The following is an 8,122-nucleotide window of genomic DNA, read 5'->3' as shown; positions in this document are numbered from 1 at the left end:
CTTTTCATGTTGGTGCAGCTTCTTGGAGTATTTCTCATAAGGGTAGAGGCATATTTGGTACATTTATATTAAGCCGCTGAACTCGGTACATAAACCAGCGTCGAAGGTTTTATAACAGCCACACACAGCTAGATTATCCATTCCTACAAGAGTAGCTTCAGTGATAGCTTATAAAGACTTCGTTGAAAACAAAACTGGTAGAAAAAAGAAAGAATCCAAGCTGGGTACTGTCCATCCGACCGGCCGATTGATCAGTATGGTCCAGGGCGCACGCAGAGCAAAGTATGCCGCAGCCTGCCCGTTTCATGTTCTCTTAGCTGTCATACGGCCACATCAGCTCGTCGATCTGGCCAAACACCTCACCATCTTGGTCGAAGCAACATACGAGCAACCATCCTCGTTCAGTCAATTAAGATCAAATTCGTAATTATATTCTTCACAGGGCACCTAGCTTTGTCAACTTTCAGATCGATATAACAAAAAGCATAAACGAATACATTAGTTCTACATGTGCTAGCAGGAATACCTTTCTATGAAGCTCTGCATGAACATGTAGTATAGAGGAGCCTAAATCTAAAATTGATGGAAGTACCTATTTCTAGAAAAGCGAATGTAAAAAATTTGTTGTTTATTTACTACTTACGATAATAGACATCTAATGAAGGGCTAGCCCACAACAAGTCCTCTTTTTTCTGAAAAACTCGCCTGATTAAAAGAACTTCCGAATAACTCTGCAGATATGTAGATTAATACCAGTAAAACAATAGATTGCAGTGGGCATCATCATCTATATGAATAATTCCCCTCAACATACAAATTGTTGGTTTCGTGGTTGGGTCATCCCATTCTTAGATACTCTTCTTTTCCTAATAGAAGTCAATGCACCTCTGATTGTTCAGAGTTTAGCTCAAAGAAAACTTGCAATTTCATACACTTAAGCTGTTGCTAACAAGGAAAACCACCGCAAAAATGAGATTTAGAAGCGGTTACATGAAACTCTGATGTAGTAGACCTGAAGCACGAAATGGAGGCAGACACGGACAATGAGGACTTCAAATTGCTGATGGCCATCGCAATAACTTTTCTGCCAAACTAACATTGGAACAAAGACCGACACATTACTACAACACTCCTAATTCCAACCAAGGCACTGAATCTCATATTCGTTCTTATTTCCTAGCACATGTTGTTCATTTTTCATGCGGAGGTTTATACACCACATGCTAACATCAGCCAGAACCAAAATAAACTGACACACTATATAGAATCCTGGTAGAAAGGAGTACTAAACACCTGCTTGGTGAGTCAAAATTACTGAGCCGAAGACACTTTGAACGAATATTGCAAAATAACTTACCACACACACATAATGTGTGAAACCTAACTTGACAGAAATATCCAAACCAATTTGTGAAAAATCATACAGACAAATCTTTTAAAAAATCATCAACGCAATCGTACTACATCAATCCTAGGAAGAAATACATTGACTGTTTTGCGCTCTCGCAAATGACCCGCTTGCCATACATGATTACTGAAGAGTAAAACTTGTGAAGAAATTTTAGGAATTGGTTTTATATCACTTGCATTCCGGCGGTCCTTCTTAAATTTGCATGTTAGGATTTAATGCAGGTGAGCACATGTATTACCGACTTCCACCATTGTGATTTTAGCTGCGAAGATTGTCCTTAATATCTAGGATGAGAGAAGCAATAACAATGTACCGCATATGACCGCACATTCGACAGACATGTTGCTATGAGATGAAAACTAAGACATACAAGGACAATAAAAATTTGAGAAAGCACCTGATCTTGTACTTCGGTACAAAGCAAGATAATAGTTTTCAATGTTTATTTCCCTCTCTCAGATCAAGTTGGAAGACAACCGCCCATATTAACATAATTCATAGCAAACAATTTGTGGACGTAGAGATGTATGAAAAGATATCAGTTGCAAGGTTCTGATGTAGTACCCCTGCAAGGTTCTGGAGATATCAGAAATTAAGTTGAAGTTTGACATATTTGAAACAATAATATAGATCAATCAACAATTCAGATCACAAATGATTAATCAGGAGGTAGTTACCTGCACTGCCACTTCACTTGCACAAAATCCTTCATGAATTAGTGATGGTAATAGTGTTTTATTTTAAAAGGGATAAACTCTGGTAGTGGGAAAGGCTACTTTTGGTTCTCCTCAAAAACACTAAATCTGAAAAATAAACAAATCAAATCAGCTTCAGGAAGTCAATGAAGAATAAACAAAATTCATAACAGACACATCAGTGTTGTAGTACATCAATTACTTCCACTCTAAGTTTTTGACATACATACTCATGCACAACAGCCATGTGAAGCTAAGAAAATATATTTCCACATAGTAACATGTCTGCAAAACTTTGGTAGTAGAGATTTGGTAGGTCTAACTGTTCACATTCAGACTAAATGCATACAGGAATATATTTGGCATCAAAACTATGTATGAGGTTCTATGCAGGAAAAAAAACTTGGAGAGTAAGCTGTATATTGTTCCTACAGATTTATTATAGTTGTACAAAGATGTAGCGTAGGCACGGGGAGAGCTCACGGTGGGCGCGTGGGGCGGCCCAAATCTCCTTATAGGCGACGGCTGCGTTGCGGTGGAGGCGAGCTGCCGGTCCTATGGCGGAGCACGGATCGACGATGGCACCGGGAGGGAGCTTGTGGGCGCTAGGCAGCCGCTCCGAGGTGGGTGGGGCAGCATCCCCACTACTGGTGATGGCTGGACTAGGGGCAACAATGCCTAGATGTAGCGTAGGCACCATCTATTCGGCTGGTCGGCGGTGATGTCGGCAGCAAGTGACATAGACATGCCGAATAGGCCTGCCGAATAAAGTACCCGAGGTTATCTGGAGGCCCATGACCCGAAACATTGAAGGCCCGGAAGCCTAGGGAGTTTCGGATAAGGAATACTTAGTTGTATAGGAATCATGTAATAGTACGAGAAAGGCCCGACGCGCCTTCCCGCAGTTTGTAACTTGTACGGCACGAAATCTCTCGGCTCCACCTCCTATATAAAGGGGAGACGAGGGAAGAAAAATCAATCGATTCATTGTCAACAAAAACCACCGCAACTTTAGTCGAAACACCTTTGTCGGCTGAAACCTTCGAAATCTACTTGCCCTCTACTTCTTACGAAACCCAAGTCTACAATCTGTAGGCATTGACAAGTTAATACCTTGTCAATTTGCGCCGTCCGTGGGGATTGGAGGTCGCAAGGTCATGATTTCGATGGCATCGTCAACAGCATCATCTGCTGCAAGCAACACGATGGACGGAGGTAAACGAGTCCAACCTGATCTCATCGATTTTGTTCCTCACCCTCCCGTCCGTTTGCATGCATATGCCGATCTGGAGGAGTCGACGGAGATGATGTTCGGGAGCTTCCGCTTCCTCGTCGGGAAAGAAGGATTGCATCGTCTTGCGGCACCAATTTTTTCGGGACCGTCAGCGGTCGATTCCGATTTCTCGGGATCATCAGCATCATCCATCGAGTCAGGCGACAAGGAAGTTTCGCCGCCACGCTTCACCAAGCCCGCCGACGGCAGGGCAATCGCCGATCTGTTCGGCGACATGACTTTCGGGTCGTTCACAGATTCTGATCTGGAAAGCAACTCGGAAAGCTTAACCAACAACTTCAACAACCACGGCTTCACCAACTTTGACTTCATCGACACCTCTGCTGATAGTGGGGAGGTCTTCGCCGATCTATACGACGGTGTCATGATCCCGAAGATAATGAGAACACAACTGCAATACATCACCAAGTTTGTGCAATCGGCGGAACAAGCAGACAAGAGGATGAAGAGTCTGAGGCTTTTGGTGATTTGGGCAATCCTTTCATCGATCCCGCAGATATCACACGTGGAACCGGCAACAAGTACATCGGAACCACGCCGCGAGAAAAAGTGCAGCTGCTGCAAGAAGCATGGGATAGAGCTCAGAAAGCCATGGATGGCACAGAGCCAATGACCACTGCAACCACGCCGGAGGCGTTGCTAGCTTATCAGTACAAAATCGCTCGTTCTAAACGAGAGTTAGAAAAACAGATGGCACTACTCGATGAAAGAAGAGCTGCAGCTGCTGCGTCAAGTGAACGCAGAGCCAATTTGAGTCGACACTCGAGAACCTCGGGATATAGTCACAGGAACAATCCTTCAAGAGTGAGATCCTGATTAGCAAACGTGCCCGAGGCAGATCGGGTGAATTTGATCCGAAATCTCGACATGTCCTTCATGTCCATAGATACGAGAGGGAACATCATCCCGAAAACTCCGGAGCCAGGGTACATGGCGACACATGATTTTCTAATGGCATCCAGACCACCCCAAGCAGATCCTAGGGCGTCACTGTATCAGATGGCCATGGCAGGAGTCGGTGTTATGGGTGCAGCAATAGTAGGAAGAGAAGTTGCACCACAACCCGAAAGTGCTCCACGAAGAAACAGTCCAAGACAAAATAGTCATCGACCCACTGTGGTGGCGGCGCGAGATCCTCCGAGAGATGGTGACGCGAGGAACACGGTGACCCATGCTTGAGTTGATAGAGCACGAGAGGAGAGGAACCGTGAAAATAGAACACGAGAACGTCGGCACTCACGGGAAGTTAGTGATGAGGATTTGTGCGAACTCCCTTGCTTTACCCGACGAGTTCGTAAAACTAAAGTACATTCTAGCTTCAAGTTACCTGACAACTACAAAAAAAAAGTCGACGGATTGCAAGATCCCGAGGATTGGCTAGTCGATTACTTAGAGACAGTGAAACTGATGGGTGGAACCAGGGCAATGGCCATGCAGAGCATTCAGGTCCACCTCAACGGAGCCGCAAGATCATGTATGAATAAGCTACCGGAAGGATCCATCGACAGTTGGGAAACTTTTGAGGACTTGTTCGTTAGGAATTTCTGTTCCATGTGCAAGAAACTTGCGTCAATAGAGCAGTTAAGGACCTGCAAGAAGAAGTCGGATGAATAAATGAGGATGTACATCCATAGGTGGAGCATCATAAAAAAAATCGGCTAAGAACGTGTCCGATGAAAGAGCAATCGATGCGTTTGTTGCAGGAATCCAAAGAAGAGATCTAATCGAAGAATTGGGTAGGTCCAACCTAAGAACAATAGCAGACCTCATGGAGATATCGAATCGCTGGCCTGACGGGGAAGATGATGTTCATAACAAATGGCAGAGGTCACCCGAGGAAGATCGCAACAGAAATAACAATCAAAATAGGCGACATTTTCGCCACTTCACAGATTATGACGGTCCCAGCCAAGTAGCGGCTGGCTTCCGAGGATATAGTGGAGGAAATCATCGGGACGACTACCAGAGGAGTAATGATCAGCGCAACGATCATAGAGATGCACCGAGGTCTAGCAGGCAAAATAATCGTCCAAGGTTTCGAAGGCCATACGACGTGTCACCCGAAGATCTGCTGAACGGGCCATGCCAGATGCATTTTTACCTCGACAATGATGGAAAGCGATAGTCGGGTCATCTTCAGAAGGACTGCCGAACTTTCCAAGCTTTGCGGAGATATACAGAGAACACAAACACCCATGCAACAAGCAGGGGATACGTGCAGGGGCCAAGGAGTGAAGCCTACCTACCACCACCACCCGCAATTACCTGTGCAAACCAGCATCAGTTGCAACTTGTGGCACCTCCAGTCAATAATGGCGATTTCATAGACACTACGGGAGCAGTGTCGATGATATAGAAGGGCAGACCTTCGAATAGAACGCAGAAGCTAATCTCAGAACAGGTGTACATGGCAGAAAAGTCGCCTCCACCAACCGTGGAATATCTCAATTGGTCGGGACAACCAATAGGATTCACTCAAGAGGATCATCCACCTCAAGTTCCACGACCAGGGCAATCATCTATGATCTTACCAGCAGTGATCGCAGGGTTTGAGGCCTCGCGCATATTCATAGATGGAGGAAGCAGTTTAAATCTCATAGATGCAGACACACTGCGGAAGATGAATATTTCCTTGGAAAACTTGACACCAACTGACACGCGTTTCCATGGCATTACACCCGAGAAACCAAATATCCTTTGGGCAATATTGCATTGGATGTGCACTCTGGAACACGAGAAAACTTCAGGAAGGAGAAGCTGGAGTTCGGAGTTATCAACTGACCGTCACAATATCATCTCTCTTGGGAGAACCCGCATATGCTAGATTCATGGCTGTGCCGCATTATGCATACATGTTATGGAGGATCCCTGGATCCAAGGGCCCAATAACAGTCAAAGGAAGTTTTGCTCTGGCAGATAAGTGCGACAAGGACTTTCACAAGCTTTCCGAAATCTTTGAGATGCAGGCTGAGTACGAAGCATCCAAGTTGACCACCAACAACGACGTGTTACCCGACGGAGGTAGATCCTTACAAGAGCAAGCTTTCGACACCTCCAAGAACTCAAAGGAAGTGCAGATCCACCCGACAGATCCAAAAAAGACGACATCCATCGCGGCCAACTTGGACAGTGCATAGGAAAGCGCGCTCGTCGAGTTCCTCCGTGAGCATTGGGAAATCTTCGCATGGTGTCCAGCTGACATGCCAGGAGTACCAGGGAACTTTCCGAGCACCCCCTCAATTTATATCCAAGAGCTAGACCAATTCGACAACCTTTGTGACGATTCTCCGAGCCAAACCGCAAAGCCATGCTATCTGAGATCCGTCGACTCAAAGAAGCGGGTTTCATCAAGGAGCTGCACACTGAGGCCATGTGGGTCGCCAACCCAGTGATGGTCCCGAAGAAAAACACCGAAGTCCTTTGCATGTGTGTCGATTTCACGTGTCTCAATAAACATTGCCCAAAGGATCTCACTTTCCCCTCCCGAGGATCGACCAAATCATCGATTCCACGACAGGTTGTGAACGTATTTCCTTCCTCGACGTGTATTCTGGTTACAATCAGATCCGCTTGAAAGAAGAAGATGAAGTCAAAACAGCTTTCATAACCCCTTACGGCGTATTCTGCTACAGAACAATGCCCTTCGGGTTGAAAAACGCAGGAGCCACGTATCAGCGGATGATGCAGAAGTGCCTCGCCACGCAGATTGGAAAAAATGCCCAAGTGTACATCGACGATGTCATCATAACAACAAAGCAAGGGTCATCCCTGATCGATGATCTTAAGGAAACCTTCGACAACCTAGACAAGTTCCACCTTCAGTTGAACCCGACAAAGTGTTCCTTTGGTGTTCCTGATGAAGCCATCTTTGTGTCGGGTGCACCTAGTGTGGAGGTGGCCCATTCGGAGCCTGAACGGACAATGGTGGAAGGATGGGCTGACACACGTGGTAGGCATCTTGTCGAGGCTGCTTACGGCGTGGTTCTGCCCTATGCGGATTGATGACCCACAAGTATAGGGGATCGCAACAGTCTTCGAGGGAAGTAAAACCCAAATTTATTGGTTCGACACAAGGGGAGGTAAAGAATACTTATAAGCCTTAACAACTGAGTTGTCAATTCAGATGCACCTGGAAAATCACTAGTAACAGGGGTGATGTGAAAGCAGCAGTAATATGAGAGCAGATAGTAACAAGTAACACGGCAGCAAGTAGCAGTAATATGAGAGCAATGGCACCGTAAAATAATGTAGTGCGGCGCAACACCAGTGGATTCCGGCGCCAACGTGGAACCTCGCACAACACAACCAAAGTACTTTGCCCCAACGAAACAAAGTTGAGGCTAAGTCAATCTCAACCGGCTTGCTGCAACAAAGGATTAGATGTATAGTGTGGATGATGATTGTTTGCAGAAAACAATAAAACAAGTATTGCAAGAGATTGTATTCGATGTAAAAGAATGGACCGGTCCACAGCTCACTAGAGGTGTCTCTCCCATAAGATAAATAGCATGTTGGGTGAACAAATTGGCTACCGGGCAATTGACAAATAGAGAGGGCATGACAATGCACATACATGATATGATAAGTATTGGTGAGATTTAATTGGTCATTACGACAAAGTACATAGACCGCTATCCAAACATGCATCTATGCCTAAAAAGTCCACCTTCGAGTTATCATCCGAACCCTTCCGTATTAAGTTGCAAACAATGTGACAATTGC

General features: G+C 45.3%; 1 long non-coding RNA gene across 5 annotated transcripts; it reads right to left on the bottom strand.

The window, feature by feature from the left end:
* Positions 1 to 643: 643 nt before the first annotated feature.
* Positions 644 to 2,556, bottom strand: LOC124686368. 5 transcript variants are annotated; one of them, XR_006997802.1, is made up of 4 exons: positions 2,089 to 2,556; positions 991 to 1,977; positions 815 to 866; positions 689 to 731 (listed from the first exon to the last, which is right to left on the bottom strand). It is a non-coding gene; the product is annotated as an uncharacterized LOC124686368 (long non-coding RNA). The 5 variants fall into 5 exon arrangements; XR_006997801.1 differs by lacking the exon at positions 815 to 866 and having other exon boundaries at positions 644 to 731; XR_006997800.1 differs by having other exon boundaries at positions 649 to 866.
* Positions 2,557 to 8,122: the final 5,566 nt, after the last annotated feature.

This window comes from Lolium rigidum, chromosome 2 (genome assembly GCF_022539505.1).
Source record: "Lolium rigidum isolate FL_2022 chromosome 2, APGP_CSIRO_Lrig_0.1, whole genome shotgun sequence".
In the NCBI taxonomy this organism is placed as follows: Eukaryota; Viridiplantae; Streptophyta; class Magnoliopsida; order Poales; family Poaceae; genus Lolium; species Lolium rigidum.
This window is presented reverse-complemented; position numbering and strand designations above follow the sequence as displayed.